Source organism: Euprymna scolopes, chromosome 2 (assembly GCF_053919585.1).
Source record: "Euprymna scolopes isolate OS-2025 chromosome 2, ASM5391958v1, whole genome shotgun sequence".
Taxonomy (NCBI): Eukaryota; Metazoa; Mollusca; class Cephalopoda; order Sepiida; family Sepiolidae; genus Euprymna; species Euprymna scolopes.
In genome coordinates, this window is record NC_136483.1 from 196,555,638 (window position 1) to 196,582,610 (window position 26,973).

The window sequence follows — 26,973 nt, forward strand, 5'->3', positions numbered from 1 at the left end:
CGTTATCTACTGAATATGTGTTAATGAAACCTGTATGAAATTAAATTGTAAAGATTTTCTATTCTGAAAGAAGTTTTAAAAAATTTAATCTAAAAAGTTATTTTAAAGTTTTTGTTATAAAAAATTCAGATTTTCTCATTATTTAGACATGTATGACAAAGAGGGAGTTGCAAAAAAGAGTTGTGGTGTGAGGAGAAATACAAACTGAAAAAGAGAGAATATTCAGACCTGTAAAAATACAAAGAGGGGTTTGCAAAAATGAGTTGTGGTGTGAGGAGAAATACAAACTGAAATAGAGAGTAGGAGAGTTTTTATAAATACATGCAAAACCACATTCATTTTTTTTATCCAAATTAATAAATTAAATAAAATATAATCTTAAAAAGATACAAGTTAGAAACGCATTTCATCCAAGGCATGAAAATTGTTAAACAAAATGTTTTTACTATAGGCTTTAAAAATAAATTTGCAGGGATACTATTTAGGTGTTTGTTCACATTACACTTGAATATCTGTATGTCAGTACAGTCAAGGAAGCAGGGGCCTGGAAGGGAATTCCTAAAGTATAGCAGTCCGAGCGAAAAAACCTATTCGAGTAGACGACTTTATGGCAATTAGGGATCTCGTTAGTGTACGAGTGAGATTTTGCTGCTGGTCGAGTTTGTCGAGCGTATTATCATCGAGGCGGCACTTTGAGTTTATCAGAGCACTTGTCATTGAAATACTTACAAAACCCGCACTGATGCCATGTTTCGGCGATGGGACAAAGGTTAGTTTAGTAGATAGTACAGAACGAGAGACCTGTGGCAGATGCACAAGCCCAGATGTGACAACAATACTCCATGCATGGGTAAAGCGTGACCGTGTAGAGATACAGGATACTCTCAGGTCTGAGTAGTCTTTTAGCACGGCACAGAGAGCTCATTTTCAGCAGTTTTGGCAATGCTCTCAATGTATTTGTTCCAATTCATGTTGTTTGTGAATGTTAACCCTAGGAGCTTGGGTGAAGTACTTTTAGACAGTGTATCATTAGCTATGTCAATCAGTGGTTGAGAAGGTTTGTTATAATTATTACAGGAAATAGCATTGTCTTGGCAGAATTGAACGTTACCAACCAGTTACAGACCCATTCTACTGGAGGTCTTCTAGAGTTTAGAATTTGAACTATCTGAATGTTCAAGAGCCTTTGTGTTTGTATAACTGTAAATGACAAAGTTCTCTCTGATTCTCTATTCTCTGATCTCGAGCGCGTGGTTCAGTGGGGGAAGATGTGGCTGGTTACCTTTAATGCATCCAAAACCAAACTCCTATCCTTACATCATCAACGCTCTGATCCCCAGCTGGCATCAATTGTGATGGATGGCTCTCGTCTGGGTGAGGCCCCGTGTTTTGACAAGCTTCTGGGTTTGACCTTTACTCCTGATCTGAAATGGAACACGTACATCAAGTCTGTTGCCAAGGTCGCTGGAAAGATGGTGGGATCCTTCTATCGCTCCAGAAGATATCTCACTACTGATGCAATTCTCTATCTATATAAAAGCCAAGTACGTCCAAAGATGGAATACTGTTGCCATATCTGGGCAGGAGCTGCTAAAAACAGCCTATCCTGCCTTGACAGAGTACAAAATAGACTTCGTGGCTTAGTGGGGGATGCCCTTTTACTACCCTGCAACCTCTCTTCCACAGAAGAGACGTTGCGAGCCTATCCTGGTTTTATCGTTATTTCCATGGCAGGTGCTCGTCTGAACTCCAATCTCTGGTCCCCCCCTCGCCAATCTTTCACGAAAAACACCCGTCTAGCTGAATCCACTGTCAAAAGTTTCCCCCACTCTATATCTGTGCCTAAATCAAAACGCGGATTCCATGAACAAAGCTTCGTTTTTAGAACTGCACACCTGTGGAACTCTGTTCCGTCTGCCTGCTTCCCACCGGACTACAACTTGGATGTCTTCAAGTCCAACGTTAACAAACTCCTAATGAACCGCCCCCTTAAGTAAACACTTCATCAAATCTCCACACTAACGTAATGTACTTGCAATAACCCTTATCCCTGAGTGGCTTCCGGGCCTTGATAAGTGGTGATCACTGTGTAAAATAAAAAAAATAAAAACTTTGTTGAAATCCAGGATAACACATTTAAACCGCTGCTTTCGACAGAACAGAATTCGAATAACACTTAAATAGCCATTGCTTACACTGAACTGTATTTTTTCCCACCAAAAAGCAACGGGATAGTAATGCAATGGGATAGCCATCGGAACACGAAGACCCCACTGACTTTCATACGACCATCAACCGACAAATACTGATATACATTAACTAATTTAACTGATTGTTGATTTCAAAATCCTCTATCTTTAACTGAACACATGATTTAGTTCGACCTTTAACAACTTTGTGATTCTCAAAAGCCTAACTTTTAAACATGTAATAAAATAAACAAAAGAAAAAAAACTTTTTTAATTAGATAGAATTTTATAGTTTTTTAAATGATTTGCATTTTCTTAATTTTAATTTTGTTTATCTTTCAAACATCATACAAATAAGTTGAATATTACTTCTTTAAACATTTGATTAATCCAAGCCGATGACTCAAGTTCTTCAACTGCATGTGACTCCAATCTGTTGTCTTCTACTCGAACCAAGGTTTTCTTGTTACGCATGTTCGTTTATTTGTTGTTGGTGTGTGAAGTTGAAGCAAAATGGAACCAATTGTACTTTCTTACAATAATGCTGAAGTTAATCACACGAGCCATTTCCTAGATAATGAGGGGGGGGTTTAAGTCATAATTAATAATAGAAGAAGACGGAAGGACAGAAAAACGAGTTATATTTAGGAAATTACCAACCATATTACAATTTTCGTTTTAATACGAAGGACGTTCCAAAAGTAATGCCTCCTATTTTATTCCACTCGAATATAAACTGAGTTGTTATGATGACTAAACTTATGCATTCATGACCAGAAACTTTCATCTTTATGTTGCAGATATTGATGGCGTGAGATTCTAACAAAGAAAACCTCTGTCATGAACGTGCGTCAGAAGCAGAGATGTGTCATTGAATCCCTTCATACAAAAAAAAATAGAACCGCCTTTTGAACGTTTATGAAACCGATGCACGGTTAGGAGATGGGTTCGTCGATTTTCGAGTTGCAACGGAGATGTGAGTTACAAAGCGCTCTTCGGAAGCCCATACACAGCCACCACTCCATCGTTGCACTGGGAATGGTTGCGACTATGTAGAAAAATAAATTCTGGGGCAAAGTTTTAATGCTACCAATCCTGTCTTCGTAGCTTTTAAACTGTTTTTTTATTTATTAAAAGTGGATGCATTATTTTTGGAACGACACTCGCATATTAACCTGCGTTCTTAGCTCGGTCGGTTTCCACGACTTGAGAAGAGGCTTTACTCACAATATCTTTTTCACTAATCTGATGTTGCATTTGCTCACATTAACTTTCTTTTCAGAGAAGACTACTTTTTACAGTCAAAAGTTAACACCTTGAGCCCTTTTCATCTTGTCTACAGAACTTTCTGCCTAATCTCTAATATAAATACTAGCTTATATTTTAATCGTGTTCAAATCGAAACTTGATTAAAGCGATACACGTACTTCCGATTATAAAGTTCCAGATCAATTACGGCGACAATAATGAGGAAAAGAGTTTTTTTTATTATAATTGAGGTCAACTGATTCACAATCTGCGCAAATGATGGAAAATGAAACGCAAAAAAGGATCGAGCCAAATCAGCGAATGCACAACAATTGTACCGATTTCTGTTGAAATCTTGAAAGGAATGAAAAGAAATTTTACAAAATAACTAAAAGAACGTCATAAGAGGTTGTCATCATGTAAAGGAGAGCGCCATCGTCGGCAGATTGTTATCAGTTGTTGACAGCTGAAAAACTGAAAATGTGCTGAGATAATTAGAAGACTTGATGTGATTGGGCTCTAATGAAAGCCATCAATTAGAACTCAATAATAATAATAATAATAAGAAGAAGAAGAAGAAGAAGAAGAAGAAGAACAACAACAACAACAACAACATCAAGAACATCAACAACAATATAATGGGAACATCAGGAGTTAAATTGACAGGTGGAGGACAATACTTGATTAAAATGCAGAAATGTGTCTTTCACTGAGATTCTCTATTACCACTACTGCTTATCATAGCCATAATACCATTTAGTTACATAGGAAATGCAGTGCCGGATACAGGTTAGCAAACATAGAATAAAAATAAACTACATCATGTATATGGACGAAGTGAATTTATTTGGGAAGAAATGGAAGTAAAAAAGCTCATAAACAGGATTAGAATCTTCGGCCCGGATATCACAATGGAATTCGAAACGAAAACGTAAAAAGTATTAGAGATTAGAAGGAGAAAACTGATCAACCAAAAGAAAATTTCCGAACATGGTAAATATTTGGGAGTTCTAGCAGCAGAGACCATCAAATCTACAGAAATGAAAGAGAAGATTAGTAGAAGAATACTTAAGAACAAGGAAAACATTAGAAACAGAACTATATAGTAGAAATTTAGTTAAAGGAATAAACACCTATGCATTATCACAAAAATACTATGTACCATTAATAAGCTCGGCGGAAGAAGAAATTTTGCATCTTAACCAGAAGACTCGAAGACTAATGATCATGCACAATGCACTACGGCTTGAAACATGATATTGAATGAGTCTATGTGAAAATAAAGACCGAAAAAAAAAGGATTGGTTAATATAAGAGGCTTTGGAAAAATTCATCACTTGGAACACAAAAAATTGATCACCGCAGTAATAAACACTGTTATGATGAACAAGCGGGAAGCAGAAAGAAAAAAACAGAAACAAAACAACAATAAAAGTGGCAAGAAAAACAGGTACGTGGACGGGTCATAAAATTGACAAGCGATGATGCCCACTAAAATACTTGGATATGGTTGAGAAAAGGACAGTTGGACAGGGAAATGGAATCGCTACTGACAACTGCAGAAAATAAGTCGATTACAATTAACTATATTAAATCTAAAAGCAAATTCAATAAAACAGTAATAGTAGACTGTGGATAAAACAAAACAGTAAATGCAACAAACTAACCCTAAAAGAAAACAAACATATAAAATACACGCATTTTGAACGCATGGACAAAATAGTACTGACACAAACCGGAGACAGTACTTGAAAATCAAAAATCCTCTTAACCGTAAATCTAGCTTTCCTTATTTTGTACTCACATTTCATGAACGATGTTTGTGACCAAAAGGGAAGAAGTGCAGCTATCTGGTTCAGAATTTATCTATCTAACACTTATTGTTGGATTTTTTTAAGCTTGAAGTATTTTTTAGCTTCTTACATCAAGTTGCTTCATGCCTTATCTGGAGCGATTTTCATAAAAACATTCATGCAAGGAGAGCGGATGTCATAATAGTTAACAAGAAGGGAAGACTGAGACTATGCAACGAACAGCAATGTTGAAAACAGATGAAATTTTAAAGAAATTCTTTCATTGCAAAATGTGACACACAAACTAGAAATATGTAAAACGCAATATAATTAAGACAAAAAACTAATAAGAAACGCCGAATGAACTCATGCGAAGTGAACCTGCAAGCTTATAAACCGCCCCCCTCACTCCCCCCCAAAAATGGTATCATACTCGACTGATACCACATCAAATAATGAAAGGTCAAGGAGGATGGAAAGATTGAGGTCTAGTAACACTAACCAGGCATCCACTGAAATAGTGCAGGATCTTGGGACCTTGTTGATTCTTATTTCTACTCAAATCCTAAGGAAAACCAATGGTCGTTGCCAGCGAGAAATCAATGGTGAGCGGATTTTGTGATAACGCAAAGTATGTTGCAATAATAATCGAAAGAGATTGAAAATACTGGAACTTTGGAGATACTTGTAATTCACGATCCAGGGAACACCGCCGCCTATCATCACTGAGCAATCTCTAATGAGTAGTTAATAATATTGTATGGAAAATATGCATTTCTGCAACAACAAAAAAGTTTTATTTTTAGTGTCTTTCATTTTATACCCACGCGTGGGTATGGTTTGTGGACACTATCTTCGGTTTAATTCTTAATTAGCTAAAATCAACTATTGGATGAATGGGTGAACTGAATATTACGAACAACATAGAATAGTTAAAATAATACGAAACACTGGTTGCTTAGTTGTATCATCAATTCCTGGTTTTCCTTTTTCCACAAGACAATAGGTGATATATTTCAGCTTGATTTTCATTTTTCCATCTGATTTTATTTCACTGACTATTTCAAAATACTTTCTCTTTAACTTAATACGCGATCTTATTCGACCTATTAGAGTTTTTATATCTTCCGCTATTAGTTTAATGTCGAACACGTTTTTACTCGTGTAAACAACACTTGGAAACATGAGATGTTCGGCTTAGACAGCAGATTGATAGTACAACTACTGTTACCACTGAGATCATCACTGATGCTAATACTATTACCACTACTATTGCTAATAGTAATAGTAAGAAGAAGAAGAAGAAGAAGAAGAAGAAGAAGAAGAAGAAGAAGAAGAAGAAGAAGAAGAAGAAGAAGAAGAGACACCTATTCGGCTCCAACTGTTGATTAGTTTTAAAAATTCAATTTGCGGATAATAAAGAAAAGGTTTTTTATGTAGCTTCAAGATCTCAGACTAAAAAAAATGTGAAATCCATATTTATATGGCAGTATTCCGATTCTGAACACAAAGGTTAATTAATTTTACATTTAGAATGCTATTCTTCGTTATATTTTTACTACTTCGTTATCCATATTTTTTTGTTTTCTTTCTTCATTTTCTTTGTGATCTTGGGCTTTTCTTGCGAACCAATGTCGTGTCACTGTTGTAAATATGTAAATCGAATGGATTAACATTCCTTTGTTGGTTGGAATTCTTAAACATATGCAAATTTCTCAACAGAAGCATGGGAAAAAATTTGCTTTAAAGGGCGGGAAATTTTTTAACCTCGCATTTCAGCTTGAACGCATAAAGACGCTGGGTGTTAATGATGGAATAATTTCACATATATTTTACTCCCCCCCCCCATCTCTCTCTCTCTCTCTCTCTCTCTCTCTATATATATATATATATATATATATATATATATATATATATATATATATATATATTGCGCGCGCAGGGATATTCAATTCTAAAAGTATTGCTGGCCCTTTTAAGCTATTTTTTTGCAACCGCTCTATCCAATGCATATAGTCAGTTGATGTAAGGAGCTAAAAATATATCAAAACTGTTACATGGACATATTCCAATGGAGAAAACAGCAATTCTTCCCCCTTTGTCAGAAACATCGTTTATGGAATCTGAGCACGTTACTTTTATTATAAACAAGCATGTGCGCCTTATCACAGTGATACAACAGTCTCCATTAGATCATCGAAGTTAATCTGCATTGAGTCTAGTCAGTATAAAAAGGTGCGTGTTCGAGAAATACCAACTGATGCTGTAAAACAACGACGCTTTTCTCAGAGATGTCTTTTTCAATTATGTCATATATGAAAATAAAGTAAATTTCTCACGTAATTCTGTGGTTTTATATAAATACTAGCAGGCCGCCCGGCATTATTCGGTCGTAAAATACGCTTAAATATGATATTTTAATTAATGCATATTCCGTATTTATTATTATATTATATTGGACCTAATATATAGTAATGATTTTAATAGTTTTTACAAAAAAAAAATGACTCGTGCACCACCACCGAGAATCGAAACCAAAACGTTTAGCTTAAGATTTACATTTTCCTTTGACGTTAATGCCTGACCTGTCAAAAATGTTTGCTGCAAGGCTAAAAATTAAAACAATGATCAATAGCTACTACGTTACGCATGCATATTCGTAATGCCTTCATTCGACCTTCACCAGACAATTTTCTTTTTTTATTATTTTCACACTTTTGCACCGATTATCCCCCGGCTAAAAACCCAAAAATATGTTTCGCATGGGTTCGAATACCCTATATATTAAGTTTCATGTCTGTAGATCAAAAACTGACAGAGAAGTTTGGTAGGCAAAATCTTTTATACAAATATATATATATATATATATATATATATATATATATATATATATACGCATATAAATATATATAGAGAAAGAGGTTAGTGTTTACTATAACCTTTTTACGCAAATCTTACGCAAGTATAAATCATGTAGAATATCTGCATGAATATAACTACATGTTAATTTACTAAAGATGATCTGCATGAATATAAGTACACGTTAATTGACAAAAGATGATCATCCCATAAGAAAACCGAAAAAACTAATAGGGAATTAATTATAGTTAATGTTTAAAAGAATATGCAAATTAGCTATATCTTTTGCATATGTATGCAATTCTATGACTCATATATAAGAAAGTTGTATTTTCTTTTTAAATAAATAGAAAAAGGGGGGTTAATATGAATATCAATACACAAAAAAAAATTATTGGCGTATAGATTTTAGTGATATATCTAGATGAATAGCGAGTGCGAACACTGGTGTAAATAGTATAGGAGAATCGTTTTTAATTCTTGGGATTTAGAAAACTTTGGAAATTTTTGTTCTTTTCTTTTTGTATTTATCTTCTTTCTCGTTATTATATTCTTTTAATGATGACCAACACATTACGGAAAACCCTTAAATTGAAATTTTAAATCTATAATACAACTCGTCCTCTTCTTTGGTTCAGTGACATGCGTACTTTCCAAAAAGTTGGAAACACGCCTAAATAGTGCTAATACCCGTCTTCTCATAAGTGCCCAAGATCTTCTATGAAAGACCAATCCGACCCAACAACGAATCTATGGCGAACTTCCATTTGTATCATCTGTTGTCGAAGCAAGGTGTGTTCAGTTTGGAGGCCATTGTTTTAGACCAGTAAATGAAGTTATTCTATCTCCATTGCTGTGAAAGCATACTATCCACTTCAGGAGTAGAATGCTCACTTACCCAGATGTCATTGCAGGAGATGCCAGTGATCTAGAAGTAATTATGTGGGAGTGAGATATCTAGCGCAAGCGTGTGAACTTCATCATTTTGACTACGGTCGAAAGATACAATAGTTTTTTATGTAATATTAGGGTATGATTAAAGAAAATTGGGAGGTTCTACTTATAGACACTGCCGACAATAACTTACCAATCAAATGGAGCCACGTTCTGCTAGCAACCAATCAGAGATCGGAATCGTTCTATAAAAATATTGGATCTTTTAGAATTCCTGCACATAATCTTTCATGTCCACACGAGACAGATCTTTGCTCTTTGTCTGCAAACTTTTAAAGTTCAAGACTTCAGGACTTGTACAGTTTAGCTACCCATCTGAAACTCTTCTGAAATTAAACATGGCTTTCAATTCAAAAGTGAGTTATGACCATCATGACGTCATAAATGTGTTAAAATATTGTGTTGTGGTTGATCTGTTTTTTTTTTAAGGTTTTATATAGGGGCGATTTTCCTCGTTTGAATATGAAATATATTCTAGTCGTTATAAGAATTTAATCAGTTTCATGATTATAAAGTCGTTTTTGAATGACATTTTAATTCCAATGACAATCCTTCGATTAATGTTTTTTGTAATTGATTTGTATTCTTGTTGATTTCAAAAGTTTCCTCCAATCGATATTTCTTTGTTTCTTGAGCTTTTGTTTGCACAGCTGCAATTAAAGATGCAACAGTTATACAGCTGCAATTAAAGATGCACCAGTTATGCAAATCGGAATACGAATGGCGGTGAACGGGTGCAAAATTGCTGCTTCATAGTGATATTCTAATTCCATTGAATTGGTGGAAATATCTCTAAATCTACGATTAAATTTGTTTATTCTCCGATGGATTATGGGAATATTATAGACCAGCCATTTGGTTTCAAAAAAACTGAGAGGTAAAAATATCACAAAGCGATTGAATAAGCTGATTAAAATTAATACTATAATAGAATACCTGTCCTATGACGGGTATAAAGAATAAATATGACATTAGTTTTAAATTTTAATGTTTTTCTTTGAGCGGTATTTCATGGTCTAGGTGGCATCTGCCTAAATAGTAAAGCATATTTATTTAATAAATAAATACATAATAATACTGATACTACTACTACTACTACTACAAATAATAATAATAATAATAATAATAATAATAATAATAATAATAATAATAATAATAATAATACAGATTGTAATGCTGAAAACAACTTAAATCTTAAGGAAACCCCTTGAACGAGGAGAAAAGGCACTAATCAAACCTCCACTGGATGAATACGAAGAAGTTTAAGATTTTGCAGGGAGGGGGGGGTATTGTTATTCAAATTCCAGTGAAGAGTAATGAATGGTCATTTCCGGTGAGAAGTCAATAATACAGTTCTATTTTTTTTATCCAGAACACATGGCAACGCCGGGTGGCCGTGTTAGTTATGATTAATTGAAAAACATTGGCAATAACCACATGCGAATAACCATATAAATCTACAGCCGTTCAGTCGTGCACGCACGTGTGTCGTTGTGTATTGTATTTTACGTCATCTGATGTTATTCGCCTAGCAACATCATTTCGTCGCTTCTGACAGAACTGCGACGGTTAATTCACTTCTTTGAACTTGACGAATCTGACAGTCACAACTAATTACTGTTTTCTTAATCATTTCAAATCCCATTGCGTGTCTATTTTTTTTTTTTTTCAATTAAATGTTTTTTCTATGTTTAAGCAAACATCTGTTTTCTCCCGTTGAAGTTCGGTAAAGATTGTGACCTAGCGAGCCACAATATGACAGAAATAAAGGGGCGTAAGCAAGGTCGAATTGGAGTCATTAAACCAAATTAAAAATCGTATTATTTGAATTCAGATCATATTGAGTGTTATTTTCACAACGTTTCAGTCAATGTAACCCCCTATCTTCTTCAGATGTATCTTCTTGAACTTTGAAATCTTTCTGTCGAACTCGGTAATCTGTGCGAAATTTCGAACAAAACAGTTTGAATTTTCGATTTTTAAGATGTGAGAAAAAAGCTTTCTTTATTAAATATGGCATTTCGATAGAGAATATCACTTCTAAGAATGTGCAACTCCTCTCTTTCTCTCTCTCTCTCTCTCTCTCTCTCTCTCTCTCTCGCTCGCTCGCTCTCTCGCTCTCGCTCTCTTTATTATCTGTCGGCATTGATTTCTAATGTTATCTCCAACTCTTAACGTTTGAATATCTGAATAAGGCACATATTCTTCCGAAAAATAAGCGTCATCAATTATAAAATCCCAAATGAAATCAATATTACGTTTTAGCAAATTAGAAGCCACCCACGTGCAAGTTTAGAAACTTTCGTAAAATGCCAGTTTGTTAAGACGCAAAAATCATTTGCTGCATTATGTGTGTAACTCAAACGATTCTATAACTATAATGAATGAGAAATACTTATTTTTAAAATCGAATTATACAATCTTAGATATAAACTATTAAATATAGAGTTTTATTGTATATATATATATATATATATATATATATATATATATACTTCATTTACTTACATAAATTTAATATACGAAAGTATAGATTTATGCGTAAACTTTAAGTATTTACTTCAAAAGTGCTCAATATGTAGGTAGAGCTAGTTAGTAATTTATAAAATATATATGGCGATTAAGCTACACTGAATATTCTGCGTTTCATCCACTATAGGATTCGTCAGGCTTATGCGCGAATTCTGTGGTTCTTTCTTGTTTTTATATATGTTGAGGATTTTTAGTTAGCCAATCAGCTTTCTAGTATACACCGCGCCCCTTCCTATCAGCCAATGGGCATGCATTTTATCGAACAAAGGATCTGTTTTAGAACTAGGTTAGTGGTCTAAGGTAGACGTTTTCCTTTTATATATATATATATATATATATATATATATATATATATATATATATATATGCTTATCTGTACACACATACATGCACATATATATACATATATATATATATATATATATACATATATGTGTGATCGTTTATGTATATTCATGTTTATTTAATTTATTTATTTGTTTGTTTTCTATTGTTATTGTTAGTTTTAAAGCTATTTTGTATCGTTATCCTAAAAACAAGAAACAACCACAGAATTCGCGCATAAGCCTGACGAATCCTATAGTGGATGAAACGCAGAATATTCAGTGTAGCTTAATCGCCATATATATTTTATAAATTACTATATATATATATATATATATATATATATATATGTATATATATATATGTGTGTATATATATATATATATATATATATATATATATATATATATATATATATATATATATATATATATATATATATATATACAGTAGCGTCCGAAAGTTAAGGAACGGTTGATTCATTTTTTTAGTGGCTTCTAACTTTACCTATGAAAAGTGAAAAAAAAATATCTTGGTGAATTTTCCAATGTTTGATAATGGTTGTTAAATAAAAAAAAAATTTATTTTGAATACATATTAGTTTTTTTAAATATAAATAAACTTAATTAAATTACAGGCGTCCAAAAATTAAGGAACGCTGAAAATTGATACAAACTTTAGCAATTTTAATAACAAGGGGAGATTGCTAAAATACTGAAAAGCGTTGTTTTTCGGGTTATTAAAAGTAAAAAAAAAAGATTTACCATTGACTGAAAAGAAAAATCGAGCCGACCCCGAAAACCAACTAAGAGGGAGGATAAAAAATCAGTCGATCATCTCATTCTGATCGCTTTAAAACTGCAGCTTCGATATCTCGAGATTTTACATCCGAAAATGGACAAAAAATTTCCCGACAAACGATCTCACGAAAATTAAACGAAGTTGGATTATTTTCAAGAAGCCGATGCTCAAAGATTTTAATTTCTATCAAGAATAAAATGGCCAGGTTATTATTCACCGAAAAAAAAAAACATTTGTTTTAGGAAGAACAAAAACGTGAAAAGGTTCATTTTAGTGATGAATCTAAATTCAATCTTTTCGGATCAGACGAAAGACCACATGTCAGAAGAAAAAATGTAAAAAGACTGTCCTCTAAGTGCGTTAAAAGTACAGTAAAATTTGGAGGCGGCAGTATAATGGTATGGGGCATGATATCTTCAAAAGGAACTGGCCCCTTTGTGAGAATTCGTGGAAAAGTTAAAGCCCGAATGTACAGAGAATTCATTAGAGAAGATGTGGTTCCTAATCTTTCTGACACCGATATCTTTATGCAAGACAACGCACCGTGCCATAAAGCAAAATAGTTTTAGAAGAGCTAAATAGATCCAATATTTGTTTTATGGATTGGCCAGCTCAGACTCCCGACCTTAATCCAATTGAAAATGCTTGGAAAATTATTAGCGATAAGATCACAGAAAAAAAAATCTTGATGATTTATAGGATTGTATGAGAAAATCATGGAATATTATCTCATATATAACATGTGAACGATTTGTTCTGTTTTGCAGCAAAAGATGCCATAGTGTGATTGAAAACAAGGGGCTTTTCACTAAATACTGAAAGGATTCTTTGTTTTTTTTTTCATTAATAATTTCCCCCGTTCCTTAACTTTTGGACACCTGTAATTTAATGAAAATTATTTATATATAAAAAACTAATATGTATTCGAAATCAAAAATAAAAAAATTATTTTTTATTTAACTACCATTATTAAACATTAGAAAATTCACCAAAACAAATTTTCCCCTTTTTCATAGATAAAGTTAGAAGTCATTTAAAAGAAAATGGCTGACCGTTCCTTAACTTTGGGACGCTACTATATAATATATATCAGTCAAAATCAGTTAAAATATCCTGTCTTGAAATACAAATGTGACTAAATCTCACGCCACAAAAGTATTCCATTTGCTAACCTATATTTTGTATAACCTACTTGTTAAATATTGTTGCAAGCGCCGATTTGCATCTTTACATTTTTACTATCGATTAAACCAGAAAACTCTGTCACATGCAAGTTGTAAAACTCAATATTTACTAGTTTGTTCCCTATTTGTACGAATTCATCTGTTTAAAAGGGTTCTACTTAACAAGTTGGCTTAAAACGGGGGACTGAGAATTAATTATTCCCTGACAGTAATCCAATTTACAAAATTCTCATTACTTATCTTCACTATGCTATAATCACATTGACTAATGTATACTCATTAACGCTTATCCTCGAGTGGACCCCGGGCCTTGATAAGTGGTGATTCCTGTGTAAAAATAAGATAAAACAGAAATATATAAAGCTGACAGAATTTATAAAAGAGTCAACAGCTGTTATTCTTGTCTGATCCTTCCAGTAGACTATGTTATTTCTTTAGGATGGATAGATAAAAATAGAAAGGACGACATGATTCCATTTCCGTTTGACGAAAACCGGTTTTCTTCTTTTGTTGCAAACCATCTACTAGTTGGCCAGTTGTGTAAAAATTCCAATCTGAAAATGAGACAATGTTCAACAAGAGAGATCGGAAATGCTTTCTATCGATCCAAGTTATGACAACAGAACCATTGTCAGCACCCTCAAAATGTATCGCTAGATTGCCACAGGGCAATGGTCTTTGGTGTGGTTTCAAGTGAGGGACACATCATTTCACCTCACATCTTCCAAGTCGGCTTGAAAGTCAACACCAAAGTGTACCTGGATGTGCTGAAGAGTGTGGTTATCCCCTGATGCAATCATGTAACTGTTGGCAAACCCTGTGTCTGGCAACAGGACTCGGCGCCGATCCACAAATCCAAAGAGACCCACTTTGGACTACTTCGTAGGATCATACGTCGAGAACATAACCAACATTACCTCCTACAACACCAAAGCCAGCCTAATCGCCGCCATTTACCGAGTATTTACCGAGCTCCTGCCGGCGCTTGTGGAAATCACATGCTCCCAGTTCCGGACCCTTATCAAGGCGGTTATTCAGGCTGAAGGCGGCTATATTAAATATATGTCACCTCTATTACATAATCAAGTTACCTGAATTGATCTTTTTTTTTCAATAAAAGTTTTAAAATAAAGCTGTAGTGTTGTTTTCTTTAGGGTGACACTTTTATCGTTCCACCCTGTAAAACTTTCGACATTTCGACTTTTAAAAGTTGTTGATGACGATTTTATCATAACAAAGCGATTTTATCATAATCTGTGATTTATGAACGACCGATGGGATTAACTCTAGGTTTATATCAGCAGTTATTAATCTTGAACTTGAGTTATTTTCCATAATCTCACGGGACATCGCAGATTGCATTAAAGAGTCAACCAAACAAGCTGTTGATCGATTCAAGGCGTAGATTTGCCAATATTTGCCTCGTGGTTTTTTAATGATCTCCCTTCTATTTGTCACAGATGCAAACACAGCTTAAGCTGTAAATTATCAAGTTTAACAACCTAAGCTGCCGTCTTGACGAGCGCAGACTATAAACAGCAATTATTGTTTTGTTTTTTGGCTTTTTTAGATAAACACCAGTTCAGCCAAATTCTAAATTCGGAAGGCAAATAGCCGAAACAGCTGGTTCATTTGGCGATATTCCAATGGTTGACTCACATATAATTTGAGCAAGGGACTGGGTTGTGTGTGTGAAAATAAAAAGAGGTGACTATAAAATAAGATAAAATGATAAGCAAATAAAAAGAGGTATAGTCTGAAAAAAGGGGAGAACTAGAGACTGGCAAGAATGAAGAATGGGGAAAAGCAACTCTGATACTTCAAACAAATAAATCCCTTTCACGAGGCATATTATAAACAATTATTAAGAAGTAATACATGCAATACTGGTTTTTATTAATCATGAAAATACAAATTCTGTCAAAATCTATGTGACGTCATATAATAGGGGTGTTTCTTGTTTTTGTTTTTTGTTTTGTTTTATTTTTAGAATTAACATCGATTCGAAAATTCTTGCTTTTAAATATGGCGGGCATTATGAAGTGAATAATTTTTATTTAACTGAATATCGACTATATGTAAAATGATAAAATATTAAGGATACTCTAATTTTATCAGCTATTAAAATTTTTGGTGTCTCTGGAAAAGGGTAACTAACAACTGAACTAAACCTAGTACTTTATCCGTTACGCCACATGTCCTTACAGACAATTCTTACATGAATTTTGAGAGCCTTGACCCTGTTCTTATTTATAGAAGTACAATTTTACTATTTATCAACAGACATGTTTTTAAATTTCCTCTCTTGACAAAATTGCAAACCGAAATGCAAACGGATTTTCCTTTGCGTTAGAGGATTGAACTGAAGCAGTATACTTAATATGTACAATACGTGCGTACTAAACTAAACCACCTTTGTTACCTATATACAATCGCCTATACTGAATCCTCATCAGCTTAAAACTCTCTGTATCCCCAGACTCTTAATTTCTCAAATCTTATATCACCAAGACATCCTTCTTAATTGATACAAGAATCCTCCTGAGCAGTTCAACATCCAGTGATCATATATCTAATCCTCATGAAATTGCTTATATCACCCTGAATATTACCTTAAATCTTTATTCTATCCCTAAGCTAAGTAGAACACCTAATAACACTCTAGTCAACTACTTTTAAAATTAGATAAACCCAGTTTCAATATTAGAAGTACATCGTCCCTCACCTTGACTACGGACTTGTGCAATAAGCCATGAAACTATTGTACCTAAAATTCCTCTCAAAACTACAAAATACTGCTGCTTGTATACTAAGTAAGTACCTCCTATAGATACTTTACCTCCAAGATGACTGCCTTGTCTGTTTTGCATGACAAACCTTATTATTTTTTACTTAAATTCTCTTTCTCCTGATCACTAACAAATCAAAACTGCTCTATTTCCTAAGTTGACACTAAACCTAATCCGTCTCACGTAACTTAGATGGGTCCTTGCTCTCCGCCCTTGACCCTAACAAACTCGTAAATCGATACCCATTAACACTTAAAATTTCCTAGGCATGCTCCTGATTATAACTCCCAACCCATAACCAAGCTTCTAAGTAAATACTTACTAGCCATAGTCCAATACATTGACTTAAAGTAATCTATAATGAACAGTAACCATTAATATCTCTTTATTAAGAGATAGTATTGCAATAATTATTACACAAACTAAACCGGTACTCATTGAAATAAAAACTTCCGGATATTAAGAGAAAGGCGAAGTCATTCTCCTTCGTTGTAGTCTAAAGGCAACTTACACAAATTGTCTAAAATTCCATGCATTCGTATACAATACTACTTATCCATCCATCTATATCTAACTATACTTACAGAATATGCAACAACCTATATCTATCAGGTATAACTGTACTCCATATCAAATGTTCTCTTGTCTCTATACTGAGCATATCTAATCTTTCAGTCTTACTAAATGTCCGGTTTGGGCACCAAATCAGAATTTCTAATAGAAAGTAGATCATACTCTAACACTTTATCCTAATCCTAAACCTACTAAACCATATCTAACCATACATTCCTAAACCTACTAAACCATATCTAACCATACATTGCTAAACTTACAAAACTATATCTAACCATACATTAACTCGACTCTCGATCCAATACTGTAGCAAATTTAGCTGCTTCCACTGCATGAATTTTTACGTATACCCTCTCTCAGTAAAAATGAAAATGGACAGCATAATAATGCCCTTTTTAAACCACACTTGAGGAGTGAAAATCTTCTGTAGAAGCTAACCTAAATGCCCGATTTTTCCAGGAGATATTAACCTAAATAACCAATAAATATTAACTACCCATGCGGGGTCGCAGAAATACCTGGATTAGGACCCAGGCGCGGGGCGAACCCCCTCGGAGCTGATGGACCCGTACGTCTTCCCAGGCCATCCGTCGAGGAGAAGAAAAACTCTGAAACTAAACCTAGGGGAGGGAGGCCTCTTCAGTCCTTGACGACAACCTTCCTAGAGCTGGTGACTCAAACAAATCACCGGTTGGCAAACCTAAACTGCTTAAGGAGGAGATAGACTCTGTCTACCGCCCGGCTTTTATACTCCTTCTTTGCCTATTGGCCAGGCGTAGAGGTACTATCACAGGGACTCGCCTGAATCACCCAGTGGTTGACCTTGTTTCCTGACTAGGGCAATGAACGCCGCTTTTCCCCACTCCCGCCACATCCCATCCCCCTAAACTGGACACAGTGGGGTGCTTCAGTGCCATATATGTCGGTGCAGTTGGACTGGGCTGGCTTTGCCTAATGGATTGAGGGTACCGGATTGACAGTTCCTGGCTGCTGTTTCCAACTGATAGTACAGGAGCCCTAACTCTTTGGTAGCGCTTAGAGCGGCTGCTCCATCAGCAGTTGTAAAATATCGGGATGTTTGTAGTGCCATGTCGCGCATGGAAAGGGACCCTGCACTCATCCCCGGTGGGCTTTCCTGAGGCCACAATCCTGTGGGTGAGGACAGCTGATGGTCTACTTGTATTGCATGTCTGGTATTCTGCACAACTACTTGTCCAGCACCCCCTCACTCATCCACCCTAACTGAAACTTTTAAATAAAATAAAATGAAATGACAGCTCAAGCAAAAGTTACGTTTAAACCAGGACCAAACTCAAAGAAAACCAACCTGCCTCCTCCCTTGAGGCTTGCATTTACTAATATCCGCGGGCTTAGAACTAACTTAGATGATGTTGAGTCATTTCTCCTTGTAAACACCCCGGATATCTTAGCATTAAGTGAAACTAACCTTCACTCCTCCATTCCCTCTAACCACTTTAACATGCCTGGTTATCTCCCACTCTACCGTAAGGACTAGGACAGACATATGCATGGACTTGGAGTCTATATTCGAAACACCCTCCCCCTAACTAGAGAAATAAAACTAGAATCAGAGGGCCAGGCCTTTATGTGCTTCAGACTAAATATGCAACACAATATTAGCTACTTGTATTTTCTCTACCGCTCTCCCTCAAACCAAGACTGTACCCTAATAAACAAAGTCTCAGACAGCATAGATATAGCACTCTCCCTCGATACTAGCGCACAAATACATGTATTTGGTGACTTCAATGTCCACCACAGTAACTGGCTAGGATTCTCAAATCACACAGACGTAGCTGGTAGCGCCACATATAGCTTCTCTATATCTCATTCCCTATCTCAGATGGTTACATTTCCGACACGTTTCCCAGACCAGCACGATCAACATGCCTCACTTCTAGATCTCTTTCTGACAACGGTTCCCAATGACTGTACAACAAATGCCCATAGCCCACTCGGGAATGCTGATCACGCTGTGATAATGGTAGAAATCAGCCTAAATTCTCGCCCTAAAACTGAAGACCCACTACTCAAAACAACGAGGTATTACAAAAAGGCTGATTGGGAAGCCATCAGGGAGCTCATCAGAGATGCCCCATGGCAAAATATCTTTACTCTTCCAGCGGAACAGTGTGCAAATGAGACAACTGAATGGTTCAAAACTGCTATTGAAGCACATGTTCCCGCACGGAAATACTATAGCAAGCCCCACTCCCCCCAATGGTTTACTTCTGCTTGTGCAGCTGCCATTTGTCAAAGGCAGCATGCGTTCCGCAGATTCAACCGACATAAGTCCAGCTCAAATAAACAGAAGTTTATAGAAGCTAGAAATAATTGTAAGAGAGTGATAGACACAGCTAAGTCAGATTACTCTGAAACCACCAGAAAGCGCATCGAAGCACAGAAATTAGGAACCCGGGATTTTTGGAAAATCTACAACAGCGTAGTTAATAATGGACAGTCAATTATTCCCCCACTAACAAACAATCATGAGGTTGCTTGCACGGCAACTGACAAGGCTAATCTGCTTGCCAGTCGGTTTGCCTCAAACTCCACACTGAACTCGGTACACCACTCACTCCCTGATTTTCCTCTGCGAACAGACGCCACACTTGACGATTTGAAAATCACCCCTTCTCAGGTACATGCTATTATAAAAAACCTAGACACCTCTAAAGCATGTGGACCAGATCTCATCCCGGCTGTGCTATTAAAAAAAATGCTCTGCCGAGGTTGCTCCAGTTCTGTCCAAACTTTACAATAAATGCCTTAACGAATCTTGTTTTCCCGACTGCTGGAAAACCGCCTCTGTGGTACCAGTCTTCAAGAATTCTGGTGAAAGAACTGACCCACTTAATTATCGCCCCATTAGCCTCCTCCCGCTTTTCGCCAAAATATTTGAGTCCTTAGTTAATCAAGCCCTAGTCCAGCACCTAACAGCTGCTAAACTCCTGACTGACAAACAATATGGATTCAGGCAAGCCCGTTCAACAGCAGATATCTTAACTGTAGTTTCTGAACGTATATACCGTTCATTGGATAAAACAGGGGAGGGTAGAGCGGTGGCCCTTGATATATCTAAGGCTTTTGACAGGGTATGGCACGATGGTCTTCTAAGGAAAATTAGATCATATGGAATCACTGGAAGAATTCATAACGTAATTAAATCCTTCTTAAGTAATAGAAAAATCAAAGTTGTCCTCGACGGACGTACATCCAAACAATATGACATAAATGCGGGAGTGCCTCCGGGGTCTATCCTTGGACCTCTATTGTTCCTGATATTCATAAACGACCTCCCTGATAATATTGTTTCGGAGATGGGTATATTTGCCGATGACACCACTCTCTATAACAGATATGAGGGGAAAACAAATGAACACATATCAAAGAAAATGGCAGAAACACTAGAGGATGACCTCCAATCCGTAGTGGAATGGGGACAAACATGGTTGGTCTCATTCAATGCTGCTAAGACTAAGCTTGTTTCCTTCAATAACTACAAGAAACCTTCTCTACCACCAATAGCAATGGCCAAGAACACATTGCCTGAAAGTACTTCTTTTAAACTCCTCGGCCTAACGTTTACAGGGAATATGAACTGGAATAGATACATTGAGAGCATTGCCAAGGCTGCTGCAAGGAAGGTTGGCTCCCTCTACCGTGCTAGAAAACTACTTACGCCTGCCAGTATCCTATACCTCTATAAGGCAACCATTCGCCCATGTATGGAGTACTGTTGTCACATCTGGGCTGGTGCATCTGCTGCTTGTCTCTCGCTCCTGGACAAGGTTCAAAAAAGAGTCGCCAACCTGATAGGTCCTGAACTGTCATCTAGGCTTCAACCTCTGTCCCATCGACGAGATGTTGCATCCCTCTGCCTGTTCTACAAATACTTTAATGGTGAATGCTCTGACGAACTGCAAACACGTGTACCTCCCCGACGTAACTACTCCCGACAAACCCGACAAGCTACTAAGTCTCATCCCTTTACAGTGGAGATCCCTAGGTGCAAGAAAGCCTTTTACTCCAATAGTTTCTTCCCCAGAACTGCGGGTCTTTGGAACTCCTTTCCGGGATTCTGCTTTCCCAACTGCAATGATATGCAGAAGTTCAAGTGTAATATTAACAAACATCTTTCTACTCTTCTCCCTTCATAATGACCCCGCTAATTAATTCCCTAATAGTAGCTCCCTGCTTCAAAGTAACACTGTGCCTTGTTTGGGGTGAAAATTGAATAAAAAAAAATTTTAAAAAAAAGACATCACTGCGTATTACTACGTATCGCTACGTATCGCTATACATTACATAGAATAACCGTTTGAATAATTTCAATTATGCAAAGTATCAATTCTCATCTCAAAAATTCAGAAACGAGGATATGTGAGTATATCAGATAAAACAAAATAGTGCCAAACAGAGAGGAGGGACAATGAAAGTGAGAGATTAAGAGAGAAATAGAATGGAGAAAGAGAGAAAGAACGAGAGAAATAAAATACAAATACGAAAAACAATAATAAAAAAGTTGCAATTTTCGATTCTATAAAATTTCTGCCATTGTTTTTCTTTTCATTCTTTGAGTGCAGAAATTAATTCATTGTCGAATGACATCATCAACCAATTAATAGAATTATGTTTACATTGAGAGAATGTACTAATAAATTGCCCTCTCCCCGACTCTCTCTCCTCTTTCTCCCTCTTACTCTATCTCTTTCTGCCAGTAAGATAACCATCATTAACAACTATTCAAAATAAATGCCAATCGAAACTGAAATGAATGCAATTCCTCATAGTATTTTTTAAGAAAATTCTACTTAACGAATTTAGTTGTTGACTACTGCTTTTATTTTTATTCGGTGTATCAGCTCGTTGCGTTATTTCAAATTCAACCATAGCAGCCTGTTTCAAACCTTAGCACGACAGACCGAAAAAAAATATGTAAAACAGTAGAATATGCTGTTTCAACTATTAAGTTGAAACGGCATTTTATTCAATCTGTTCTGTTTGTCAAGCTAAGGTTTGAAACAGTCTGCTATACTTAAGTTTGAAATAGCATTTTATTAGTTTATTACTCTTAAGTGTTGAGGATTCTGTATAACAAAGATGGCTGTAGTAAATCCAATCGGCAAAGAATCAATGTAGTTCAGATCAGCAGTAATTCTGTCATGTCAAGACGGAGATTGATAGTGAATTGACTTGAATCCAAAATTCGATATTTTTATAATGAAGTTGGAGGTTTCTCATTGGTTGATTGTCCTAATGCGTAGTTATAAATAAATCCGTCCAAATTCTGAGTCATACTCTACATATTTAGCAAAAACATTTTAACAGTTAAATTTAAGTTTGAAATAGTATTTCATCAGTTTGTTACATTATTTTTCTACATAGTCACCACCATTCTCAGTGCACTTTTGCCAGCGATTAGCGATGGCTGTGCACTGGCGCCCGGAGCGCGTTTTGTTATACTCATTCAAAAACTAAAGCCTCATATTTTTAACTCAAAAAGTTGAAGAGCTACAAAAACATGTTTGTGCTCCAGAATTTATTTTTCTACATAGTCCCCATCATTCTCAATGCACTTTTGCCAAGAATTTAATTATACATCCTTGCTTTGAACGAATCGTCCATGATAGGGGTTGCTTTTCCTAGTATTCCACACTGTCAATATTTGCAACAGAATGATGAAACCTTCAGATCATGAATGCATAAGTTCAGTCATCATAACAATGTGATTTAAAATCACCTCTGATCCATTCGTGCGGAATAAAAACATAGGAGGTATTACTTCAGGAACGCCGCTCGTGAATTTCCTTGACAAGAACTAACATAGCTTGAAAAAAAAGAACAGTTTTCAACATGTAAATTTTGTTTATGAAGGAATGCCGGTCAATAAAATAAGGGAATATCTCTCTTTAATTTATAAGAGTTTATTTGACTTATTTTATAAACCAAAATAAACATTTAGATGCATTGTATCTTTTTCTAGTTTTTGATAAGCTATTATCTCAACTTATTCCATGTCATTAGTTATTTATCTCCTTCTAACGGCAGTATGATGTGATACAAAGATCAAAAAGTGAAACTGGAAAAGTCAGCACCCTAGAGGAAGTGTACCCTGACCTTAAAAAATGCCCGAGCACCCCATGTAGGGCGCCTCAGGCGATTAACAATAAACTCCTTTTCAAAATGTGAGAAGTAGCCTTGGAGGATGGACTGCTTAAAACTGCACAGAACCAGAGACATACCTCAACAGCAGGGAATAAACCATCTCAAAAATGGTTTTAATGCTGTTGGCTTTGGTGCTGAGGAAAACCCTTCGGCTGAGCTCCTTAAATTCTGTAACAAAAAGTAAGTCACTTATAGATACATTGCTCACACATATATTTTTATCTATATATATATCCAGCAGTGTATGTTCTTTATTGAGTATATTTGGGACAGTAATGTATTCTCTCTGTAGTATAAATATTTGTTATTTTCTTTGTGTATTATGACGTGTGCCATATTATATGTTCCTATAACTCTCTTTTGTCGTTTGCTTTCGATGAACGGTTTACGTGAAAATAAACGTGTATGCAAATCCAATTGTTGCTTCACTGTTGTCTTTTTCTCTTTTAATGCTCGTGTGTTGTTTCACAAGATAAAACACACACAAAATGGCAGCCTCAAGTTTGCAAAAGATATGTCCGAACACGTGACCACTAAAACTGTGAAAGCTTGAATATAATTAACTCTATAGAGATGACTAGAAAACTCTTGCCAGTTTGTAATATAATTTTTTGTAAAACAAAATAAACATTTTATTTTTTTTCTATTTTTTATAAGCTTTTATAGCATTTACTCAATTTATTACGTTTTAGTTTGAAATCGCAATTAACAAAACAGTTTTCGATATGTAGTTTTTTGTTTATGAAGGTATAATGCGTGATTAAAAATGAGTACAAACCTGTTTGTGTGAAGTTTGTTGAGTTCTGTGTAGACAAGGAGAATGAAACGAAAAGAAAAAAATTGGCCACATTTTCTCTTTATATGCTTGTTATGTTGTCACATGACATGCAAATGAGATGCTTCCGGTTGGATATAAAAAACCTGGGGGGTTCAGAGACAGGGTGTTTTTGATTTGGATATCAGAGTAGCAAGTGTTGTCAGCAGTGCGTCGTGTTCTAGAGTGGAGTTTTGACAATAAAGTGTTAAGATTTGGAGTTGAGTTTTCGATAGCAGAGCGTCGAGATTTGGAGTAGCATGTTTTTGGCAGCTGTGTGTCGGATTTAACATTTTTGCACCGCATACCGATCAATAAAATAGGGGAGTATCTCACTTTACTTTATCAGAGTTTTGACTTTTTTGTAAACCAAAATAAACATTTAACTTTTTCTAGTTGTTGATAAGTTTCTATCTCAAACTATGCATGCGGTTTGTGATTACTTCGTTCCGAAGTCATAAAGAGTAAAATATACGAAAGTCAAATATGTGACCTTTGATCACTTAGAACAAAGTGAATTAAAATAGAAAAGGGGAACAACTTTCTTGTAAAATATATGGGAAAGATAGATAGATACATTGCTCACACATATATTCGAAGAATCAATCAAAAAATAATAATATGAAGAGGGATAACTTGCTTTAAAAGGAAGAAGCAATTTAATTGAAATTATTAATGAGGCACTCGGTCCTAAAAATGTCTCACTTTCGTCACTATCGCTACTAACGGTACGAAATGGGCGAGAATTTAGTTTTCTTCCGACAAAACAAGTAAACGAAATCTAATACGACGGAGTGGACTTTTGGGGGATGTTTACGAACAAGGTTTCAATTAATTGAATCTGAATGAGTCGTAGAAAATGTTTTCTTTTTCGTCTGGGAATAGATGAAGAGACGAGTTGGTTGGTTGGTTGGTGTAAGTGTTGATTTTGTTGGAAACTACAACGTGTAATAAAATGAATCGAAAGTGAAAGTGAAAGTAACTATTGCACTCGTTTACGTAGAGACAGGAATTCTTACGATTTCAACGCCAATGGGAATCCATCATTTTTTTTTTACAATTGATTTAAACCGAGTAACCATGACAAGTACTTGCAATAAAGCAGAATACGCGTTTATGTGCATCCGTTTTGGTTGTGCTCACTAGTTTTATTAACTTATTCGTTACAAGAATAAAAGAATACAAGAATAGAAGAATACAAGAATAAAAGAATACAAGAATAAAATGAATAATGAGTAATAATAGTAGTAGGAGTATTAAATTTCTTTATTATCGAACGGAAGAAATTGGAAATCTATACTAAAAAAATAAACGTGATCTTACGTAAGAACGGCATTCTTAACAATGTGAAGCAATTGAAATTCTGTATTACAAAAAAAATGATATATTTATGTTGTTATTTATTTATTTATTTGCGAACTGTTATCCTCATCTTCATAGTTGTTGTTGTTTTACCACGTTTCGGCCAACTCATCCTCTGGTCCTCTTCAAGCCCGTGGCGCAGTGGATAAAGGCATTGGGTCCCTACGTTCCATTTCAGCATTGTCTGAAGATAGCGGTTTCAATCCTACCTAAAGCTGGTTAGAGGATTGTTGGCCAAAAACATGGTGAGACAACAAAAACTATGGAAGGCAACAAGTACCGGGGATACAGTTAAGAAGCTCAGCGTTTCTATCCCGTCGGAGTTAATCACCTGAAGAAGGCCAGAGGATAATTTGGCCGAAGCGTAATGAAGTAACAATAAATATGAAGATGAGGATAACAGTCCGCAAATAAATAAATAAAAATACACAAATTACTCATCTCAAAGGATTCCAATAATAAATAATAAAATATTGTTAGATGTTTTTTAATTCATTTTTAAGTTGATTTTTACATATCATTTTTCGTTTTTAGTTTAATATATGTTTTTTAATTTGAAATCAACTTTTAAATTTAAAAACGGATTAGAGGCTAGAAATCAGAATGGATAGTCTATTGAGACTATGAGAACCATATATATTGTTGTGGCGGTGTAAGCTTGAAATTCTTCGTCGCCATTGTGGTAGCCTTGTAGGCTGCTAACAATCAACACAAACACATGATATAGTTAACAAAAAGATGTTAGCAAACGTATATTACAGAAGTGCACGTAATTATTCTAGAGGCCATAACTGTCACGAATTGCTACGTATAAGATGCAACTATATATATATATATATATATATATATATATATATATATATGGGTAAGTGTTATTTCTGCAATAGCTACGAGGTTCCTGCAATAAGTTTCCAGACTTTTTGTACAAGGATTAAAAATTATCATAAACTCTTTAAAATTCAGTATGTTATTGCTTTACATCTTATGAGCTGCCTGGCCAATTTTTTATCATTTCAGGTTTTAATAAACAGCTACAGTAGGAATTGGAATACACTCTACTAAAACCTGATTGTCACAGCTGATGAATTTCAAAAATGCAATCTGGGCGTGAGGAAAGTTTAGAAGAACGATATGCAATAAAATTCTGTTTTAAGCTAGAAAAAATGTCACAGAAGTGTGTGGAATGCTTCAGACTGCTTTCAGACCGTCTTGCACGAATCAAGCATCAGTTTTTTAGTGGCATAAGAGATTCAAGAAAGGCAGAGAGTCTGTAAGGGATGATGAGAGGTGCGGGAGGAATAAGGAAATCAGTACATCAAAGTTGATTGGCTATATGAAAGAATTTCATGGAAAAGGGTCGTC

At 35.4% G+C, this 26,973-nt stretch overlaps 1 protein-coding gene across 2 annotated transcripts in view; it reads left to right on the top strand.

Annotated features, from left to right (window-relative positions):
• The window catches only part of LOC145301325 (uncharacterized), a 301,904-nt gene that overhangs the window by 230,676 nt on the left and 44,255 nt on the right, over window positions 1–26,973 (top strand). The window lies entirely within an intron of this gene.